The 22,710-nt window shown below is 43.2% G+C and overlaps 1 protein-coding gene across 14 annotated transcripts in view; it reads left to right on the forward strand.

Annotated features, from left to right (window-relative positions):
- The window catches only part of ATXN1 (ataxin 1), a 415,455-nt gene that overhangs the window by 255,971 nt on the left and 136,774 nt on the right, over positions 1-22,710 (forward strand). For 13 of the 14 annotated variants that reach the window (XM_036350166.1, XM_036350168.1, XM_036350175.1 and 10 more), the window contains one exon: positions 9,997-10,123. The gene's annotated coding sequence lies outside the window, so the exon portion shown is untranslated. Of the gene's footprint in view, positions 1-9,996; positions 10,230-22,710 lie in introns of all 14 variants that reach the window. The other variant, XM_036350167.1, reaches the window with a different exon arrangement.

The raw sequence follows: 22,710 nt of genomic DNA on the forward strand, positions 1-22,710 counted from the left end.
ATGGGGGTAGGCCTTTCCCTGAGAAGGTGCATTCTAGAGCCTGGTGATAAACAGCTGGTGCTAATTCTAAAGAGTTTTAAATATTTATTTTGAAAGAGATGTAGGAAACTTTCAGAATGCTCAGTCTGTAAATAAACTCCTTGGGATTTTTAATGAAACATGATCAGTCATCAGGTGTTTTAAATATTGGGACCGTATCTTGCTGGGATCCTTTGCTCAGAAAATTCTAGTTGCTACTCCCCTTTACTTGAGTTTACAGCATTGTAGCAAGTGAAGTGGTGTTTCCTTATACACTGTTACTTGTGACTGGCTCAAGTAGGCATACGTTCATGTGCTTGTTTTCAGCACCCCCTCCTTCTCTCTCCTCCTCCCCCCCTGGCCTCCGCCCATCCACACAGTGATCTTTGCTCCAAATAGGGTACCAAATCTTCCACTCCACATTCATAGAACAAGAATCATTGTATTTCTTGGTACTTCCCCAGCACCAAGTAACCCACATCAAAGTATACCTGTCCTTGGTGTTTCGACAGGTAATCCCTGGACTTAATGCCAAGTGGCATTTCTGTTACATGCTGTTCACAGCAGAGACCATTGGAATCTCACTTTTAAGCTAGAATAGTTTCATTAAACCTCCTCCCAAAGGAGAGAAGTTTTCCATAGTGCCTTTGTCTTGCAATGTTCTTTTTTTTCTGACTCCATCAGAAAGTTGTAATATTTAAACAAGGAGGCAGCTGTCTGGATTAGTATCAAAAAAAAAGGTGTTAAAATATAGAGTTGCTATATATTTTTGGCTTTTAATTTAATAAAACAGACAAAAAGAAGACACACGAGCTTGAGTAATGATACTATAACTTATAAAGTATGATTAGAGAGAGGTCCTGTTGTAGCTACACTTTCACATAGTTATATTTCTTTTCTTTTTTTTAGACCTTCTCTTTTTAATATATATTTTTATTGATTTCAGAGAAGGGAGAGGGAGATAGAAACATCAGTGAGGAGAGGGAATCATTGATCGGCTGCCTCCTGCACATCCCCTACAGGGGATTGAGCCAGCAACCTGGGCATGTGCCCTGAGTGGGAATCGAACCATGACTTCCTGGTTCATAGATCGATGCGCAACCACTTAGCCACACCTGTCGTGCCATAGTTATATTTCATTAAATAAAGAAGTACTGAGGCTTTAGCTTTGGTAGGTTGCTTCCAGAGTTCTGGATACCATTGGCGATTTCTCTTACTAGTATTTATCCAAAAGGATGGTCTGGGGGTGGGGGAATACTATCTGGTCTTTTTTTACTTTGACTCACCTTTTGGGAATTTGTGAAGTGAGGCCAAATAAAATACTTGAGAATACTATCCTATAACTAAAATGATGGCAAGAGAGAATGAGAGGAAAATATTTAAGTTTCTTAGAATTTCTACTAATTTTACTTTTTAAAGGACAGCAAATAGAGCAGAAACGGAAGGAAATTTAAAGTCAGGAGACTCCTCGCAGTGGTTCCTCTGGGACCTTAACAGCTCATGATGAACAAATGCTTTATAACAATGACCCCACGCAGCACAGGCGGACCTTCCCCTTCCTTCCAGGCACTTCTTTAACACGCGAATGAACCACTGCCCTTCTGGAGTAGCGTGGACAAAACTCTGCTCCAGGAAGAAGGTGTTGATGACTCCAGCTGCCTGATGGGCTGTAACCTGGGCATGTGTGGTGGCCAGGGTCTTGATCCACATTCCTGGTAGGCATCAGCAACCCACTTGGGAACAGGGTATTAAACAAATAAGGCCAGGAAAGAGTTGTCAACAAGAAACACATGTAAAAATCTTAATTTCCTGAAGATGTCATTCTTCAGCTATTCAGTGCAGATAAGGTATTTCTTAATGTGGATTTTCATCTTATTCCTGATATGCAGACCTACTTTTCCCTGGATGCATAATGATATTGCTTAGCAAACTTTGCTTTCTACCAGTAAGGAGATGGAACGTGCATACAAGTGTAGACACCTGCCAAGTCTAAATATGTGTGGATAAAGCCTTGCCTTTATGTGATAAGCTGTGCTAATCATAGGAACAGTGGCATGGATCCATAGGAAGTGTAACTTTTAAAAAGTTTGATCATAGTATTTTTGAGCATATTTATCTCTTTGATTATGTGTTGTTTAGGCAGATACTAATTTTAAGTTTTGTTTGTTTTGTTTTATTTTGATCACTATTTATCTTTTTTATCTAAACATGAACCAGCTAACATCAGTAGAAAATGTTCCCAATGCATGCTTGATACCCAAGGAATGCCAATTTGGAAAAATATTTTACAATGGCTAAAGCACAGAAATTGTGGAGAGCGGGCCACAGTGTTTGGACAGGTTCAAGCCTCGGGCTAATGAGAGGGCACAGTCCTCTCATGGTCAAGTGTATGTCCCAGCTTGGAGGGAAAAGCCCTCCCAGCACAATTATAGCCAACAGCTCTAGTTGTAAGCTTGAACCTATGGTCCAAACACGTGGTCTCACATGCCTGAGTGATGTGGGCTTGATAGAGTTCAGGTGCATGTAATTGAGTAGGATCAAAACTCATGAGAATGTTGTAAACATCTTGACCGCACCCTTACTTTACCTCCTGGAATCTGGCTATAAAATAAAGACATGGCGCTATCGCTAGCTCTCCACCAGAGAGGCTCTCCATCAGAGAGGACAGCGTCCCACCCAGACCCAGCTTTCATTCTCTTGTCTGTCTTTTCTCAATCCTTCACCGCCCCCTCTCAGGGTCACTGAACCTGGCTGAGCTGGCGCAGCACATAAGGGGCCCAAATTGGGGCTGAGTATACCATGTCCATGCTGGCTTGCCACAAGAAATCACTGAATGTTGATTGACCAGAGACTGCATGATAGGAATGAGTAAATTGTATTTTTCAGAATACCTTAGGTTTGGGCTCCGTCTCACCCTTCACCTCCCTCCAGTTCTCCTGGAATCCGACTAAACTGCTTCTACTCTCAGGAAAGTTCTGCATTGCCCTTGCCTTCCCTGTGGAAGGAAGGGGGGGTTTCGGTTTCCATGACTGACATGCAGGCTCCTTTGTGAGCAGGGCAGGGTCGGGCTCTGCACCCTGCAGGCTGAGCTGCTCATCCAGAGGAAGCCTTGTGGACTCTGCCAATCCCAGGAACCCTAGCTGCTTCTCCTCAGAAAGAAAATATAGTCAGCTTTAGTCTTGGGTTGGAAAAACAGGCTCTTGCAGAGTATTTCATTGATTGACTGAGCAGTTTCCATCTTGGCTTATGTAATGGTTTTCCTCCAAGTCACCAGAAAGGGACTCTCCTATTTGGTAACCACAGAGTACGAAGGTCAAGGACATGTCAGAGTGAAAGTCAAATGCCAGATTATCAGTCATTTAATCAAACAGTATTTATCAAGGAGTTACCGTTAGCAAAAGCACCGTGAGGCTTACAAAACAGACACAAAACCCTGTCTTCACAGTTTACTAGCGTCTGCCTGGGGAAATGGTGCCTATTTTAGGATAAGGAATAAAATGATTAGTATCTTAAGGAAAAGGAATAAAAACTATAGGAACTCACTCACAAAAGTATTTCTGATTGAGAAAGTTGTATGTAGAATAGGAGGATGGAGGAAAGAAGGTGGAAAAAGTAGGACTTGTACAGGTCTTGGTAGGTATGGCTTGAATTTTAACATGTGGAATAGAAATGTGAGCATTCAGAGATGAAGAGAGAAGTTGGGTTTGGCTGGTACAACATGCATGAGGGGAGAAGTAGGAGATGAAGTTGGAAAAGCATGTTGGGGCCAGATTGTGAAGGTCTTAAACATCAGATTTTAGAAGATTTGCAGCAAGCTGTAGGAACCAGCACCACAGTATGGCATGGGAAAGTTGAATTATGTAATCTGCTTTAGGAAGTCTGGTCCAGGAAAGTGACTCAGATGGTTTGGAGGAAGAATAGTGAAGGCAAGGAGACCAATGAGCAGGCTGCTCTGCGAGGAGTAGATCTGACCCAGCATGGCGGTGAGGGAATAGAGTGCAGGCTTGTGAGGACTTGACAACTGATGGATGCGGAGGAGAGAGAAGAAGACAATGACGCTGTTAGCATGAATTAGAAATAAAAGAGGAGGACTGATTTTAGGGGGAAAAAAGATGAGAAGTTTTGAAGTAGACATATTTATTTATACTGCATATATCCAGCAGCTTGTGAGGGGAGATGATGGGCCCAGGATACAGATTAAGAACTATATGCAATAAAAGGAAATTGTCATAGAAAGAGAAGAGGGAGCACTGAGCATGGAACCTTGGGGAATACATACTGTAGGGGTAGAGAAGGAACAGGAGGGGACGAAAGCTGAGGAACTAGCAGCAAAGTGATGTAAGGAACCCCACAATAGGACCATCTCCAAGAAACCAGGAGTATTAGGATATTTTGGTGCAAGAGTCAAAACTCAAAGTGATTTAAGCAAAAAAAAACCAAAAAACAAAAAACAAACAAAACAAAAAAACACAAAAAATGGAATTCATTGTATCCTATATGTATTAGTTTTCTATTGTTGCAGAACAAATTACCATAAATTTAGCCACTTAAGACAATATCCATGTTATTCTCACAGTTTCTGTGGGTCAGAAGTCTAGCCACAGCTTTGCTGGATTCTCCACTCAGGGTTTCATAACGCTGAAATCCAAGTGTTGGCTGGACTGCATTCTCCTCTGGAGCTCACATGCTTATTGGCAGATTTTATTTCCTTGTGATTGTAGGACTGAGGCCCCTGTTCTGTTGCTGACTATGGGCGAGGCACCACTCTCAGCTCCTGCTCTCTCCAGGTCCTTGCCGCATGGTGTTGCTCCCTCCCCCCATATAGCCCTCTCATGCTTTGAATCTGAGTCCTGGAAAAACCTGTCTCCCCGAAGGCTCACCTGATCAGTCGCTAACCTCATCCTGAGTAATCTCTCTATTTCAAGGTCAATCGATTTAGAAGCTTAATTTCATCTGCAAAATCCCTTCATAGCAGCAACAACCAGATTTGAGTTTGATTGAATAACTAGGAGAAGGTATGTGTGTGCACTTGAGGGCAGGGCAGTGTGGGGGCCACGTGAGCATTTTGCCAGGGATAAATCTAACATTTGGCATGGCTGGATCCACAGGACCTCACTGTTGTCAGGACTCAGTCCTTCTGTCTTGCAGCTTTGCTCCCTACTGAAGAGCTTCATTATCATTTGGGTTTTCCTCACCAGGTGGTAAGAATGGCTCTTTTTAGACCATGTTTCCATGGCCTCCCTAGGACAGGGTGCATTATTTCCTCAGGTCAGCCGGTCCGAGAGGCTTTGATTGGCATGGCATTGGTCACCTGCCTACCCCTAACACAGTCATCATGGCCAGAGGGATGTGTATTCTGATTCTCTAGACCTACTGTGTTAAATGTTGTAAAAGAAGTCAGGTAGAAAAGAGCCTCTGCATTTAGAAGGCAGGAAACCATCTGAAGGAAAGAGAAGGAGGTTTACTTAAAAAAACAAAAGGGGTGGCCCTGACCGGTTTGGCTCAGTGGATAGAGCGTCGGCCTGTGGACTCAAGGTTCCCGGGTTTGATTCCCGTCAAGGGCATGTACCTTGGTTGCGGGCACATATACAGTAGGGGTTGTGCAGGAAGCAGCTGATTGATGTTTCCCTCTCATCAATGTTTCTACCTCTCTATCCCTCTCCCTTCCTCTCTGTAAAAAATCAATAAAATATTATATTTTGGGGGAAAAAAGAAACAACAACAACAAAAAACACACAAAAGGGGTGGAAGTCAAACTCCAAGAGTTTAAGATATGCCTGGGAAAATACCAACCTTGAGTTTATACAACACGTTAACATGTTTGTTGGTGAACAGGAGAAAGGTGACAGCCATCTGGAAATGTACCAGGATAGAGGGAAGGTCTTTCAGGAATAGCAATGGCTGATACCTTTGTAAGGAGTTTCTAGTAAAGGAAAAAGATGGAAGGAGAGACAGAGGGCTGAATTGACCCTGACAGGACCTGAAGCCAGTAGGGAGAGAACAGACTAAGACTCCAGGCTGAAAGCCACCAGAAGTTTTTCCAGATTATAAAGTGTGTGAGCCTTTTGGTTTTTGGTCATCTGTCACCTCTTTGGAATAGACAGGTAAGAGTCCTTCCAATGTAGCCCTCTTCAGAGAGTGATTGAATATACTCAGAAGACCCTTAGCCTCTGTCTGGCTATCTATCCACGAAGACTTGCCCTTAGAGCAGGGGTTCTCCAAGCATTGTCCCTGGACCAGCAGCATCAGCACCACCTGGGAACTGGTTAGAAACCCCACACCTACCGAGTCTGAAATTCTGGGGATGGGCCCCAGCAACACGGTTGAACAAGACCTCCAGGTTTTTCTGATGGTGGTTGAGGTTTAAGAAGCACTTCATTCATCTCCCCTCCACACACACAGGTTTCCTTAATAATAGCTTTTGAAAAACTGCGAGGATCAAAGATACAGGTTCCCAGTGACCTGGGGTGCGGTGTGGGTTGTAAATCTTCAAAGGAGATGGCAACTGTTCAAAAGCCACCCTCGACTAAAAATACAATGGGCCGGAAGAACAGAGGAGGAGAGCTGAGTTATAACTTAATTGTTCTCCAGTGTATGGAGGACTCTCATTTGGATGGTAGGCATCGTAGGAGCTGCAGTCCCTGGAGGACAGGGAAAAATGAGAAGGGCTTAGATTATAGCTAGAGAGCAGTGGTTCCTTTGGAGTACAGCTCAAGTCGTAGAACAGGTTTTGGAAACGGATCATTTAATTTAAATTCAGGCTCTTCTAACAGACACTCTGAGGAGGCTGCAAAAGAAGGGCATGGCAAGCTTTCTTTCACCAAGGAGCTTAAAAGCTTTTCAAGCCTTCAAGACTTAAATAAATCCAGTGGAATATAAACAGACAATATAACTGAACGCGGAATTGAAAAGGACTTGGGTTAAAATGTGTGATAGAGACTGTAAGTGCTGTGGGCAGTCAGGGGAAGGAGAAATTGGCAGGGTGTCATTTACTCCTCTCCCCAGGAAGAAGCTGTCAGCCAGGCAGAATTTCCCAGGGCTGGTAGGAGGGCTGGTGGACAACTCAGGTTCAAGAAGTCCTTTTCCTTGCCCTCCCTTTTCTTTCCAAGTTTTCTAGTTTGTCAAAGCTACTGAGTCAAAGCGAGGGTTTGTATTTCAAGACTGAACTTGGAGTGTTTTATTATTTTTGGTTTTATGAGAAACTTGTAGGAGAAATTATATTTTATCCTGGGTGTCTTAAATGGAAAGAGATGCAGATAAAAGTTTGGCTTATTTGTTTCAAATAGATTTTCAAACTTACTCCATCAACGGGGAGTACATGAATAAGCCTGTCTGAGGAAGCCTTTGTTTCGTAGGATGAGGAAAGCAAATAACTGATTTTCCTTAGTGGAAGAATTAAATTGTACCAGATCTGGGACATAGGGAACAATTTTATTTCTTTGCAAAGTATTACGTGGATAACCAAGCCACAAACCAAGACAGAAGGTTTCTAAGACACTCTTTTTTAAAAATAAATTTTGATTTTTTCCCAATTACAGTTGACCTATAATATTATATTAGGTAGGTGGATATAAATGCCATTTAACTGCATGAGAGAAATAAAAAAAAATTGTTAATCTAGAGGAAGCCAGCAAATTTGAAACCTAATGCAAAGTACTAAGATTTTTTTTTCAGACATTTACATGTGATGGGATCTGTTTTTAGCTCTTTTTGGAGAGGGTTTTCTGAACTCCAGCTGTGGCATGCAGGTGTTAGCAGAGAGCTTCTTTTTCTTGTGATGATGGGGTGAGAGAGATGCATTAGGCGGCCAGAGTGGACCTCTGCTGTCATATCAGATTTAATACCTGCACTTATGGGGTTCCTCTCCAGGAAACCACTAAGTGTGCGCTGCTCTGATGGGCCTGGCAGTCAGAAAGAAGAATCAGCTTTAAAAAAAAAAAAAAATTGAAATGCAATTGACATGTAACATTATGTTAGTTTCAGGTGTCCAACAACGATTCTATATGTCTATATATTGCAAAGCAATCACCACAATAACTCTAACTAATAATATAAAGCCTATTGCTCAATTCTTGATTTTAATCAAGGAGACCCAATTGAAATGGCCAGAAAAAATTAAGAGGACATAGAACTCAGTTGTTCATCTCTGGATGACATCCCCTAAGGACAGGCTGTTTCCTCTCCCTGGAAACCCCGTGCCTGGCTAACTTCCTCTCGTCGTTCACTTCTCTGCTTAAATGGCACTTTTGTGAGAAAAGCCTTCTGAGCCCCTCCTTTCAAATGGGGTACCTACCCCATTATGAATTCAAATGGCAGTGCTTATTTTTCCTTCACAATACCTGTTCAGTGTTCACATTTTATACATAAACTAAAAAGAGTGTGCTAGGGTTCTTTAATGCCGTCCCTGTGAGGCAAGGAGCTCCTTAAAGGCATGGTTCTTGTCTGATTTGCTCACCACTGAAAATATAGAGCCTGGTGGATATGCTAAGCACCAAGTGAAAAGTTGACATGAATGAGTTAATTAATAAGCAAGCACTTTGTGAGCTGTGTTCACTATAAAAGCATGGTTAATTATATCGGCAGCAGGCACCTCCTTTCTCTCTTCTGTCCTAATTTCTTTCTCTCCAATTTTTAGTTCCTTACTTTGAGGTAGCATTTGTCAGTGTTTTACCAATTCCACATCTAAGGTTTGACATCATTGTTGTCTTTTTTTTTGAGATAAGGGACCACTTTTTTCTCTCAAAAATATTACACCCACAATGCTAATGCTGCAACTCCCGCCTTTACTCAGCGTGTGCTCATGACTTTGAAAGGCCCTTGGGGGTGACTTACTTGGGAAGCAAACAGGATCCCAGCGCAGCACTTAAATCTGTTTTCTGTTGTCCCCAACACCACTCATGTGTGTTCCTTTACCTCAAGTATGTTCCTCAAGGATTCCCAAGTCAAAATAACTCGATAATATTGGCCCAGGAAAGGCTATTTCTGGCTCTGTCTTCAAGAAGGGAAAAATTTTAAAAATCCAGGTGTGGAAAATATTAATGATCAAAATATGAATAGGTCTTTTCTTTAAAAGCAACAAACACGAATGATCCAGTCCTTCCCCCACAGGTCCTCTGTGCACCACAACTGTGTCTAAGTGTTATCCTTGGTGGGCGGAAATGGCAGACGGCCAAGTGGAAAATTTCACAGTCCCGCAAACCTCCAGTGCACTAAATACTGCAAACCAGCCACCCCAGGGAGTTCTGTGGCTGGACCAGGTCATGATGCGCCTGCACATGCCTCTCACCACCTTCCACTCCCCCTTCCTCTTCCCTTCCTGCCCCAGGCCCTCAGTTTCTTTCTCCCTGGGATTCCAGACCTCTGCTTCCCCCAGCCCCTCCCTGGAAGGAGGAATCAGCCTGGTGGCCCTGGCTGAGGTTTAGAAGTTTGAGGGCCCCCAGGGACTGTCAGTTGTTGGTGGCTAGCCAGTGCCGGCTTTTATATTCTGGCTCAGAGCTCTGTAACAGGCTTATGGCCACTGACAATGCTTTGTGTTTATATAGTGCCTTTCTTCTCAGAAACTGAGTGCTTTGCAAGAGTGATCTTATTGATCTTCCCAACCACCCAGTGAGGTATGAAAATGGCAAAAGGTCCCAGCTCCCTCCTTTCTGCAGAGAGTAAAACCAAGGGCCTATTTTGAGGCTGTGTTGCAAGTTTGCATCTCAGCTGGGATTGCCTCTGAAGTCTCCCAGAGCTGGCTTCAACCTCATGGGGGGCAGGGAGGAGCAGGGCGAAAGGTTGGCCGTGGCATGCTGCTGTGTCTCCTGGGGCCAGAGCAAAACTATTGAATTTCTTTTTCACAAAAAGGTGGTGGAGAATGGTCTTTGGCGAGTGATCAATTAGTCTAATTGATTGTGAACTTCATTTGTTGGGGTAAAGAATGACTTGATGGTGCATTGACTGACCTTTTCTTTCTCTTCTGTTCTATTCCCGTGCTAGGTTTTCCTCACGTCTCTGTGAAAGAGGAAAGAACACGCCTGAGCCCGGGAGCGCTCCAGCTTCGCGTGGGAAGTCTCCATGGTGAAGGAAGGCTGGGGCTCCCAGTGAACTGTGCACAGTGAATGTTGTAAGTTAACAGGAGCAGCACCTGCAGCAGCTTGCCTTGCAAGGAGTCGTGAATCATTGGATGTGGCTGAGCCAGGCCAAGGAAGGGGTGTTCATATTAGTGCTAGGTGATCATCCAATTATTTTATTTTTTTTTAGGGGAGAGGTTCTGTTTTCATTTGCTGCAAACTTGCCTTTCTCCCAGCTTCTATGAAGCACTTCTCACTTTCTCCTTCAGGAAAAAAGCATGGGATACAGTGATTCTTTCATTGTAGGATTGCCCTTGCTCCTGGTACAGTTCAGTGGTATCAAATTTAAACAGCCTCGCAGTTCTTTTAGGTTGATGGGTAGGGCTCACATTCTCTGGGCTAAGAATTAGCCACCGGAATTGCCACCAGCAGTGATTTTTATTGGTGTGTAGTGTTTGATTGGAATGAATTTTTTTGGTTTTCAAAAATCTGAGGTTTGCAAGTATAGTCAGTTGTTTTAGGTGCTTCTCTTGCTGAAACTTGGCTGGTTGACTGGTTTTTATGGGGCTTCTGGGTTGGGACTTTGAGATTAGTCAGGTAGATCCTGCAGGTCAGCTGCTGGTCACCTTCCGTGAGGCATTTGAGGACCAAGTAATTGAAGAAACAGTACCCGGTGGCTTCAGAGGGCTTACCCGCCAAGACACTTAGGGGTTGGGCCAGCTCTGCTTTCTGGAGATTTTACCACAGAGCTAGACCATGTCCCCAAAAGTTTAGAAGAGGTTGTTGTTGTTGGTTTAGTGTATATTTTTATTGATTTCAGAGAGGAAAGGAGAGGGAGAGCGAGATAGAAACATCAATGATGAGAGAGAATTATTGATTGGCTGCCTCATGCACACCCCACACTGGAGATTGAGCCTACAACGTGGGCAAGTACCCTGGCCAGGAATCGAACCATGACCTCCTGGTTCATAGGTCGACACTCAAGCACTGAGCCATGCCAGCTGGGCAGCTTAGAAGAGTTTTGACCAGGAAAGAATACAGCTCCAGGAAGCCCAGGATGGCCTAGGAACATACTACCTTCACAGTTTAGAAAGTGAAGAGCCAGCTGTGACTAGGGTCTTATACATATGTCTATAAATATATACATGCTTAATGCAATATATACTTTATACACACACTTAATATATACTATATATTTGTATGTGTTATCCTATCTAATAATAGAAAAAGATGGTAATTGACCATACCTTCGCTATGCCTCCCATTGGCTAATCAGCGTGATGTGCAAATTAGCCGCCAACAAAGATGGCGTCTAATTTGCATACTGCAGGCAGGGCGGGACAGCACAAGCTGCCATCAGGGCCCCGTGTGCAGCCCCATCCCCAGCCGGGACCCCTGTGTGCTGCCTAAGCCCCGCGCCGCCTACACCCCGCCCGCATCCAGGACCCCCGTGTGCCGCCTAAGCCTTGCTGCCAGCCAGGACCCATGGTGATCTGAGAGCAGGAAAGTGCTGCCCACAGGCAGCAACCAGCAGGGCCTGCCCCCGGATCGCCGTGGCAATCCAGCGATCGGTGAGCAGGAAAGTGCAGTCTGCAGGCAGCCCCCAGGAGGACCTGCTCCTGGGTCACCATGGCGATCACAGAGCAGGAAAGTGGGAGGGCAGGAAGCCCCCAGGTGGGCCTGCTCCTGGGTCGCCGTGGTGATCCCAGAGCAGGAAAGTGCAGCGGCAGGCAGCACCCAGGAGGGCCTGCCCCCGGGGCTCCGTGGCGATCCGGTGATCTGTGAGCAGGAAAGTGCAGCCTGCAGGCAGCACCCCACCCGGGCCACAGCTTAAGGGAGAGTTCAACAGGCAGTGGAGGCCAGGAGCCTGAGAGATCAACATAGAGGGGTGCCTGCTCTAAGCCTCCACAGTGTGGCTGGGGGCAGGCCTCCAGCAGACACACACACACACACACACACACACACACGGCAACTGCTCCGAGCCTCCAATGTGGCTGGAGACAGGTCCCCAGCGGGGAGACACACACACACACACACACACACACGGGACGCCTGCTCCGAGTCTCTGCTGCCAGACTGTGGCTGTCAGTAGGACATCCACTGAGGGCTCCCGGACTGCTGAGGGAACCCCACCCCCCAGTGCACGAATTTTGTGCACCGGGCCTCTAGAGTGTATACATAAATACATATACTTGTATTTACACATATATGTGTAAATATATATATTTAAGTTTTCAGCTTAATAACACAGGAAACTTTTCTAGGTGCTTATTACCTATATTTTTTCCAGTTTCATAAAATATTTTGAGAAGCAAGGTTTAGTAATATGAGGGAATATATCAGGGAGAAAAGCTTTAACATTGAAGAGAAAAATTTTCATGGTTTTCTAAATATTTTTATTAAAGTGTGCATATTTATCTATATACATGGCTTAAATAGTGTATTAAGGTAAATTGATTACATTGGAAATCTTCCAGTGTGTCATAGTGAACAGACTATGAGTGATGCTGGTGTTTTAATGTGTTTCCATTTTGTACGTATGAGCACCTTGGTTCTAGTGGAAAGTACACAACTCCTGGAATCAATTGATCTGAATCCTGTTCCCCATCCTATTGTCAAGGACAACTAAGTTTGCAACCTTGGGCAAGTCACTGACCCCATGAAGTGGTATGTTGTGAGTTTGTAACTTGCTCCAGGCTACTGCTTATGGATCAGTTGGCATCTTGGTTTGGGGCCCCCGTAAGGGGCAGAGCGTCGTATGAGGCACTTTAATACTTAATCAAAAGTATCTCTTATTGTGAAAGTGTCCTTTGCTATTATGGAATAATCTGGGGCTTGTGAGATCTGGGAGCTGCAATATCAGTGTGTTTTACTGGAAATTGTTTTCTCAATCAGGTAGCTATTAGAATGTACTTCCAGAAATTGTTTTAAAGCATTTTCATCCTAGGAAACAAGTGTCATGAAAAAGTGGTTTAGGTTTCCGATTACATTGTAATGAGCGCTGCAGTTACTATAATCAATCTAACCTTTTTTCTTTTTTAATCTTGTGGGTTTTTGTTTAAACCATTGCTTTGAACTGCTCATGTGATACCATGTCAAGGCTCAAACAGTAAGTGAGGTTTTCAAAGACGTTCTGAACATAAACTTTCAGGTAGTCAAGGATTTGACACAGTTTTAACGCACTGCTGTTTTTAAAATGTTGAGCACAGTATTATGGTGAAGAAAAAGAATTATTATTTCTGTCTTTACCATGATACCCTTTCCACCAGGCCCTCCCAGGCACCACGGGGCCATTCAAAGGTATTCACTAGAGTGCTTTCTAAGAATATAGTTGTAGTCAGTTACATTTAGGAACCACACCCATGGGTCTGCTTGAAAATTAAATAGGAGCCACTTTTGAAATTAACTTTTTAAAAACTGTCCACCTTCATACTCAAACATTTACTTACTTTGTAAATGTTTGAGCTGGTGATCCATATTTCTTTCCTGAGCTTCCCTGCTTCCTTAAATAGGACTTCTCAAGTTACCTTTTCAAAGTAGCCCACCCTGACCTGTATAAAATAGCACCCAACCCATCTCTATCCTCTAGCCCAGCGGTTCTCAACCTGTGGGTTGCGACCCCTTTGGCGGTCGAACGACCCTTTCACAGGGGTCGCCTAAGACCATCCTGCATATCAGATATTTACATTACAATTCATAACAGTAGCAACATTACAGTTACGAAGTAGCAACGAAAATAATTTTATGGTTGGGTCACAACATGAGGAACTGTATTTAAAGGGCCAGAAAGTTGAGAACCACTGCTAGCCTATCTTATTTTTTTAAACACCTTACATATTATATATTTATTTTTAATCATCCATTTCCGTAACTAATCTCCATGAAAGCAAAAATCATGTTTTATTATTATTATTAATTTTCTGGTGAATCTCTAAGACCTAGAGGGCTGGATGGCCCACAGTGGGCACTCCGTTGATATTTGAGTGACTGTCCCAGGACAGAGTAAATATGTGGGCCTGAGCCATCAGTGAAGGAACATAAACGAAATTCTGATGAGTATTGGGTAGCGTGGAGAGACTAGGCTATTTTCTTAAATTCTTAGAAGTAGATGGTAAATGTCTATGATGTATTTAAGTAAATGTGTGAAAGGAAACAACATGCTTTTATAGAACTAGCAATAGAGTTTGGGGATTTTCTGATGCTTTTTTTTTTAAATTCTGCACTGTGTGTGTTTCCTCTGCTTTTTCATGTGAGTGGCTTGCGTTATTGCTCATTTGTGAGCAGCCCGCTCTGGCGTGCTGTGGAAGGTGGTGGTTTGCCTCTTATAATCACATCGTTTTATGACCCTTTATGTTTATGTTGCTTCCCAAAGTAGAAACCAGGCTTGAAGTGCTCAGTCTGCTTAGAAACTCACCGCTTACTGAATAGCATCGTTTTCATGTTGTGTACTTCTGGGTGACACATACTTGGAAATGAAGAATGATATGCCCACGCAAATTAAGTTCATCTCACCTCCATGTGGTGTGCAAGGGAAGTTCACAAACGTTAAGGAGGCATCAATCTTCGTTGCTTTTGCAGACCACAATAGTAAAGGTTTCTTGAATTTGGTGTGTTTATCGACCCCCTTTTCAGAATAACTGCTCTGAGCACAGAAGTTACATATTCCTAGGAAGAAATGGAAAGACTAAAGTAAACACCTGTGTGCCTATTTGCACAGTATTATGCTGTCTTCAGAAGCTTTGGAAAAATGGAAGCTGATTTCTAATCTCCAGAGTAAGGGAATTACATGTACCCCCTCTAATCAGAGTGATTGGGGAATTTCCCTGTGTCTGTCGATTTATACATTTATATTTGCCATCTTTGATGCCAGATCCTCTGGCACTAACATAAAAAAAAAAATCTGAGGTAGAGAATGGTTCAGGGGAGAAGGGGAGATTTTACTGTTTGATAAATAAAGAAAAATGGTGTCCTTTTCTTTCAGCCCTTGCTCATAATGGGCTTGCAAATTGGCCTGCATGTTATTGTGTCTCTGACTGAGCACATCCCACACAAGTTTTTGTGTAGCTTCAAGTCCTCTAGGGTTTTCTGTCTCACCCATTTCTTTCTGTTTCTCAAACCTTTTCCAGTTGCTTCTTATTGATAGCCTTGCTCATCCCTGGCCATTGCCCCTTTGGCGGGGCCTTTGCACGAGCTGCTACTTCTGAAAGTTGATGTCAGAGCGAGTCCTGAGTTGGCCTGCAAAGTCTAGCACATCCCAGGCACACCCTTTCCCCTCGGTGCCATCATCCCTAACCTCTCAGCACTTTCTCTCAGCGTCTTGGAGAGGAGAAGAGACACACAGAACACAGGCAGTCGGGAAGGAACAGTGTTCATGTATCTTCTACAATATTCGTGTTTTGGGGGGTAAAAGGGGGCCAGGAAGAAAGCATCAACAGTCTAGTCAGACTGTTCTCTATCTGAACAGTGCTGAGGTGAAAAGGTTTTGTGTTCTGTTTAATTTTGCAGTTCACTAAAAAAAATAATATTTATCAAAAGGCTGTTTGTGTCAGGTTTGCTAACGTCTGATAGGGATCCAGTGATGAGTCATCTGCATGTACCGTCCTCTGAGACCCTAACAGACCTCCTGGGGAGTCCATACATCAGGGGCTCCAGCAGGACGATGGGGACGGTTCCGCGGGGGTGGGTTTTCAGGGAAGGCTGCAAGGATTGCTGAGCAGCTCAGGCCTTGAAGCAGAGGTAGGATTTCAACCCGATATGTGTGTGCTTTGAGACAGCAGAGGGAGAGAAGACAAAACTAGTCTTTTATTTAACTGCTTCTGCAACTGAGAAGATGAGAGCTCAGAGTCAAAAACGTCTTTCCATCAGAAATGACCACAGACTAAGACATAGATTGGGGGTTTGTAGCTCCTGGAACCACTCTTGCTTAGGGTTCCTTTATATATTTATCTTCAAAAGCTGAAGCAAGAACTTTGGCCACTTAAAGAAATGATGCCTCTCCACCCTAATAAGTATAATGTTTTCAACTTGAACTATGGACAGAAACCACACCCAAAACTAAAACTGTGTTTCTCAAGTAGTGTATTTCTTTTTTATATATATAAAAAAATATTTTTTTTTTATTGATTTTTCACAGAGAGGAAGAGAGAGAGATAGAAAGTTAGAAACATCGATGAGAGAGAAACATCGATCAGCTGCCTCCTGCACATCTCCCACTGGGGATGTGCCTGCAACCCAGGTACATGCCCTTGACCGGAATCGAACCTGGGACCTTTCAGTCCGCAGGCCAACGCTCTATCCACTGAGCCAAACTGGTTTCGGCTCAAGTAGTGTATTTCTGAAGTGCTCACCATTCCAGAGCCAGTGCTTGTAAGAAGGAAGGTCAAGGATGACTGGATGGCAGTGCTGCCTCCGAACAAAGGAATTAGGCCTCTAAAATCCTTCCAAAGAGAGAGAAAATTCCCACACCCTCAACACCTCAGAGGCTGGTTGGCTCCATCACCTTTGTTAAAATGTTACTGATATACTAATATGTCATTTTTCACAAAGTATGTCATACCATAGGATTTGAGTTACTTTCATCATTCTTTAAAAGATTTTTTTCTCTCTCTTGCTTTCTTACAGAATAGTGAGGTGCAAATAGGAACTAAATAACATTGTTTTGTCATAAAGCCAAAATAAAATCTGTTGATTCTGACCTACAAATAGTTCCTTGGGACTAATGTAAAAAGACAAATAGAAACTTTGAAGGCCAGAAGGGAGTGGCAAGAAATATTCAAAGTAATGAATAGCAAGGACCTACAACCAAGATTACTCTACCCAGCAAAGCTCTCATTGTTAGATAAAGAGCTTCACAGGTAAGAAAAAGCTAAAGGAGTTCATCACCACCAAACCAGTATTACATGAAATGCTGAAGGGTATTCTTTAAGAAGAGGGAGAAGGAGAAGGAGAAGGAGGAGAAGAAAAAGAAAAAAATCTATAATAACAAAAGTGTAATATGCTAATTAGACCGGAGGTCCTTCCAGATGAAGCCAGGGCTGTGAGGGAAACCTGGATCCTGGTGCCTGCAGGCGGCTGGAGGGAAGCCTGGGTCCCGGGTGCCAGAGGGAAGCCAGTGCCAGCAGCGGGGGGAAGGAAGGCCTACTCTTGCACAAATTTGGTGCATCGGGCTTCTAGTATGAACAATAAAATGGCAATAAATACATGCCTATCAACAACTGAATCTAAAAGTCAAAATAAATGAACAAGAAATTTAATGAACAAAATAAACTGGTGAATAAAATAGAATCAGAAGCATGGAACAGACTGATGAATCTCAGAGGGGAGGCGGGGTGGATGTGAAGAAATTAACCAGAGATCTTACCTATGGACACAGACAGTCTGGGGGTGAAGGGCTGGGGTGGGGTGGGAACCAGGTGGAGGGGGACCATATGGGGAGGAAGGGGGATATCTGTAATACTCTCAACAATAAAGATTTAAAATATTTTTAAAAAGACAAATAGATAATTTTTTTAGTGTTATGAAATAATCAGAATATCATTTAACCACTTCCCCAAAATATATTTATGTTAAATTTCAAATGGTAGCTATATAATAAGTCATGCTAGGTGGAATCTTAAATTGAAAGAATTAATGCATCTTGTATTTGTCCTGAGGATTATGTTAACCTTTTGCAGACACATGAATAAGTATGTTACATGATTCAGGAAAAGTAATTTTCAACAAGTATAAAGTACTTTTTAGGAGAGAAAGTAAAATTAGCTGTTTGTAACCAATGTTGAAGGAAGTTAGTTTTTCAATCATATTTTTCTACTTCTGCTTTTGATCTGAAACAATATCCTTAAGTAGAATACCCCCAAATGGAAATACTAATGGGATACTAATGGCAATTTCCTTTAGAATCTTTTATTTCCAGAATTCTGGAAAGTTCTTGTCATCACTCTCCTTGGACTCTTATCCTCACCTTCCACCCATAAATCCCACTTCCTTCCCCAAGTTTGATCACACAGTGTCTGTGACACCTCCCTTCCAGCTCCCAGTGACTGGCACTGGGGTAGGATCTGCCCACTGTGCCTGCAGAATTCGCTGGTGAGGACCCCTGCACAGTACCGGGCTGGCTTATGTCGTTCATCCTCCTGGGCATTGCAGTATTGTGCTTTGCACATCTAGAAATGAAAACACGCTTGCTCAAAGCATTGTCTAAAATTTCCGTTAGGTTACTCTTTGTTTCTTGTTTTCTTTGCACACCTTTGTAGCTTTCATAGAACTGAAAAACTGTAATTTCTCCAGGGCTAAAATCCAAGGCTTCTAGGAGTTGCTACCCCATCATAAGCATTGTAAAACTCACCCTGCAGAACAAAGAACTGGGCAGGGGTTATTCCCTTTCTCTACCATGGCAAGCCCTAGTTTCTGAGGCTCCTTTGCCTTTTCTTCTTTGTTCTCCAAGAGGAGGCTTGATGAGATTAGAGTGCTATTTGTTCAGAAAGGGGACAGTCATTGCCTATCCAAGCAGATCCCCCTCCCCGCCCCCCACCCCGTCCCCTTTAGCAACCTCAATTACTTTACCTGTTTCTGGTTCTCCTGCTTCTGCCATGAACAACCTCCCTTTCCCCACTTTCAGGAGGTTGATAAATTAAACATACAAATGTCAGTTGGTTCCTGCACATCTACCAGCTCCATAATTCAGAACAGAGCCAGTCAGCCCTTATCTTAAGCAAGTTTCTTGCCCCTCTTTTGCCACCAGCACATCAAGCCCAAGTGTAGATTAAAGGATAGTATGGCAAGGCGAGAGCTGTCCGCTAGGTAATGTTAGTCAGTCACTCCCCTTCAGCAGAGCAGATTAGCTGCCAATCGGTATCTTGTTGCTGTCATCGGAGTTTGCAGTCCCGGTTCCCAACTCTGCTGGCGATCTATTTCTGTGCCCCAGCAATGATGCCAGTTGTCCTAGCAACCGGCTGGCCGATACGTCCCTAAAGGCAAGCGAGGAAGTGGCAGTGGGCCTCCAGAGGTTAGAAGAGAGTTGGCAGTCACCTTGCTCAAAGAGGATTTTCCATTTCCTTCATTTGGGCGGGCCTCCAGAAAGAATGTCAGTATCATGGGAGTGTCACTTACTAAGGAGTGTGGGCCACATGGTCGTCCTAGTACAGATAGCATCCTCTGGAGAATAACAAACTGATGAATGGATAGTCCAGGCAGAAAGTGGGGTCTGCTGGGCCAGGATGTTAGGCGATCTCAGAACATTAGATGGTATCAGTTTTTCTTGTGAATCGAGTTAATGTCCCGGTGGTTTATCAGAATTGGCATTCAGAGTTGGGGATACGGGTAGCTATTTGGGAGGCATCAGAGGTCAAGAAGGGGAAGATGAAGGGAAACACCACTACAGTCGATCTTGGCTCCTTTTCCTGTTGACAGGTTTGGCTGGAAATCAGTCCGGTGTAACTAGAGCTTTCTTATTGGGCTCTAGTAATTTATCCATGTGCCCAGCATTGAAAAGGAACACCATTCACCTTGTCCTCTTCTGTTTAATTATTCTCCTTTTCCTTTTATGTCAAATTGAATTGGCACTAAATGACTTTTCCCCTTGTTTCTGATTTGGATCCAAAAGAACATACTAGAAGTCCTGAGGACTATATCTTAAAGTCCCTAACCTAGTTGGCCTTGCCTAGATTAAGTCTAATTTGGGGCAGTCACTTGACATTGGCTGTCTTGGGGACTTTATTCCATAGCCACTTTATTGTGGAAGCCACTAGCTAGTGACTTTGGCATTTTCTTCTAGTATTTCTGTCTGTGTTAGCATGGTGCCGCCAGGATATTTTTTAAAAAAGAAGGAACTAGAGGAGGATCTAACCTGCAAACCTTGTTGGGAGATGGGGAGCAAGAGAATCTGATGACTGGAATGTCCCCAGGACATTTGAAACCCACAAATGGCATAAAATATTATTAGTCCCTTAAGTTTCTTTACTAAAAGGACTTTTGTGCCCTCAGAGATTTATTATTATTTGCTCCACTGAATGACCACACTTAGCTGAGATAATTTCATGTAACTGTGTCTTCATAGTGGGTCATCAGTTAGGGTGTACCTAGACATTTCCTGCATACCTTGTATATACTCAGCAAGTCAGTTCCCTCGTCCATGCCTGGAATAAGGATAGGTATTGAAGCTCTGGGACTGGAATGGAGAGAAATGGTATTTGAACAAGGTACTTTTTTGGTACTTTCAGAGCAATCTATGTTCTTGAGATGTTTCTTAACAAATAGACTTTGTAAAATCAGTTTTGTTTGACAGGTGTGTGTGGTTTGACAACTGGTCATTATTTTCAGTTGTTGAAATGGTTTAAATTGTAGAAGGCACTGTGTGTTCCTGGAACAATAAATATATATTAGGTGCACTTTGATATTGTAAAAAAGTAGAGTTGTGTTTTCTTAAGGTAAATATTTATCATTCCTCATATGTTCTCTCATATTTATGTGAACAATAAATACAAAATGTGGATTACATTAAAGTTGGAAAATTAAAATTCTTCTCCAGGTTTGGTGGTTTCTTTATTAGAAGAAATTTGGTAAAGCAGATGGTAGCCCAAGTAGGTCTCATGAAATTCATTCTTCATATGTTTCTTTCAACAACCTATCTAGATATACAGAATTGGAACCACAGCTAGAATAGAAAGAACCTGTTCTCTCTCCCTCCTGAACTTGTTATTGTCAGTCACAAAGGTAGGTGTGGATCTAAATATTAATAATTTAGGTGATGACAGAGACACCTTGTCTTGGTCCAGGAGCAGGAACTTCAGACTAAGAACGGACATCTGGGTTCTCATCCCGTTCCTGTCCCTCTGAAGCCACTGGCTGCTACTTTCTTTCTCTGTGACTTTACTTCTGAGTCTTCCAACAGGAAGGAGTTACCACTTCCACATAACAGCATCAGATTTAAATATGCAGCCTAGGGCAAAAGTGGGTCTGTAGTCACTCAAATGGAAAATAATACAGTAATTAAGAAATAATAATACAAGAAGAAGCTCTGTGTTTCACCTACTCACGACTGTAAACCTACTTTTGCCCCACCCTGTATTAGTCCAAATAGAAGGCTTTTGGAATCATATCTGGGTCCTGATCCCAGCCCTGCCACTCACTTGCTGTGTGCCCTTGGGGAACTTGACCAACTTCTCTGAGTCTTATCTATCTCATTTGTGAAATAGGGCTGATCATACCTACCCTGCAGGATTGTTGAGAGAATTAGATGAGATGTGTGTGAAGTGTTAGCCTGGTGATTTCTCTCTAGTAACTGGCAGCTCTAATGCTATTCGGCTGAGACATTCCACAAAACAAAATGTATCGTGCTGTGTTGTCGAAATCAACAGGTGAACAGTTGCAGCTTGCTAGTCTCTTTATAAAGACATTTCTTCTGTGATTGAATTGTCATCAACTGTCAATTGCATCTTGCTAGTCTCTTTGTAGAGGCATTTCTTCTGTAATATGAACTGTCATTAATTGTCAATGTCACCGCATTGACAGTGAAGCCAGTTCTGTATTGTTAAAGCCTTCTGCTTCTCTGACATATAGAGTAGAATAATTATGATGGTGACGGTGGCAACATTTGTCAGAATTATCCATGTGCATATGCTGAGGGCCCTGGAATTTTAGGTGCTTTTTTTTTGTATTAGTCAAAGTGAAAGGCCCTAATAGTTTGATAGTCTCATCTATAAAAAGAATAGGGAGAGTCCCAAAGGCTAGTGATATGAGTGAAACTCTAAAGAAGAAAAGCATTAAAATACATTTTGATGTAGTTAACATGTCGAGGTAGTGAAAGGTAAAAATGATCTAGTCTAATTCTTTGGCATTAGGATAGAAAAAGCCGGAAGATTAATGTATACATTCATGCATCTTCTTTCAGCAAATGTTTGCTGAGTATGTGCTGTGAGCAAGGCACCCACAGCAGCTAAAGTGCCTTTCAGTCACTGGAGAACAAGATGAGAAAACAGGCAACTGCTTTCCACTGTGACCCTTGCTCTTTTAGTGGAGCCTGCGGGAGGCCCTGGATACAAAACCATGTGGTAGTTTCTGGGGTCCAGGAAGCCTTCATCCTGAGACTGGAAGCTTTTAACCAGGAAATAAAGTGAGCGCATCAGTTAGCATATGCTGTGTAACAAGCCACCCATTTAGTGGCTTCAAACTACTAATGTATTATTTCTTATGATTCTGTGGGTTGGCAGGGCTGTTCTAGTCTGGCTAGCTTGACTGGGACTGATTGGTCTGAGGCGGCCTCACTCACGTGTCTAGCTGTCATGAGGCTGGCTGGCCTGAGAGAGAGGGGAGCTTCAGCTGGGAGCTCCATGATGTGTTGCATCCTCCCGCAGGCTAGTCTGAGCTCCTTTGTATTATGATCTCAGGGTTTCCAAGAGCAGCAAGAGAGGACAAACCAGCACACAAGGTGCTTGCTAATTTCCCCTTGGCCAAAGCAGTTCAGTTAGTAAGCACGTCACAGGGTCAAGGTGAGGGAAACCAGCTTTAGCTGCTTGGTGGATAGCATGTGCCGAGTTCAGAGGTAAGAGAGAACCTGGGATGTAGGAATACTACAAGTAGTCGGAGTGGCCAGAGGAGAACAGGTAAGAAGTGTCGGGGGAGGGCCAGGTGATTAGCTCTGCTG

This window comes from Myotis myotis, unplaced genomic scaffold (genome assembly GCF_014108235.1).
Source record: "Myotis myotis isolate mMyoMyo1 unplaced genomic scaffold, mMyoMyo1.p scaffold_m19_p_2, whole genome shotgun sequence".
Taxonomy (NCBI): Eukaryota; Metazoa; Chordata; class Mammalia; order Chiroptera; family Vespertilionidae; genus Myotis; species Myotis myotis.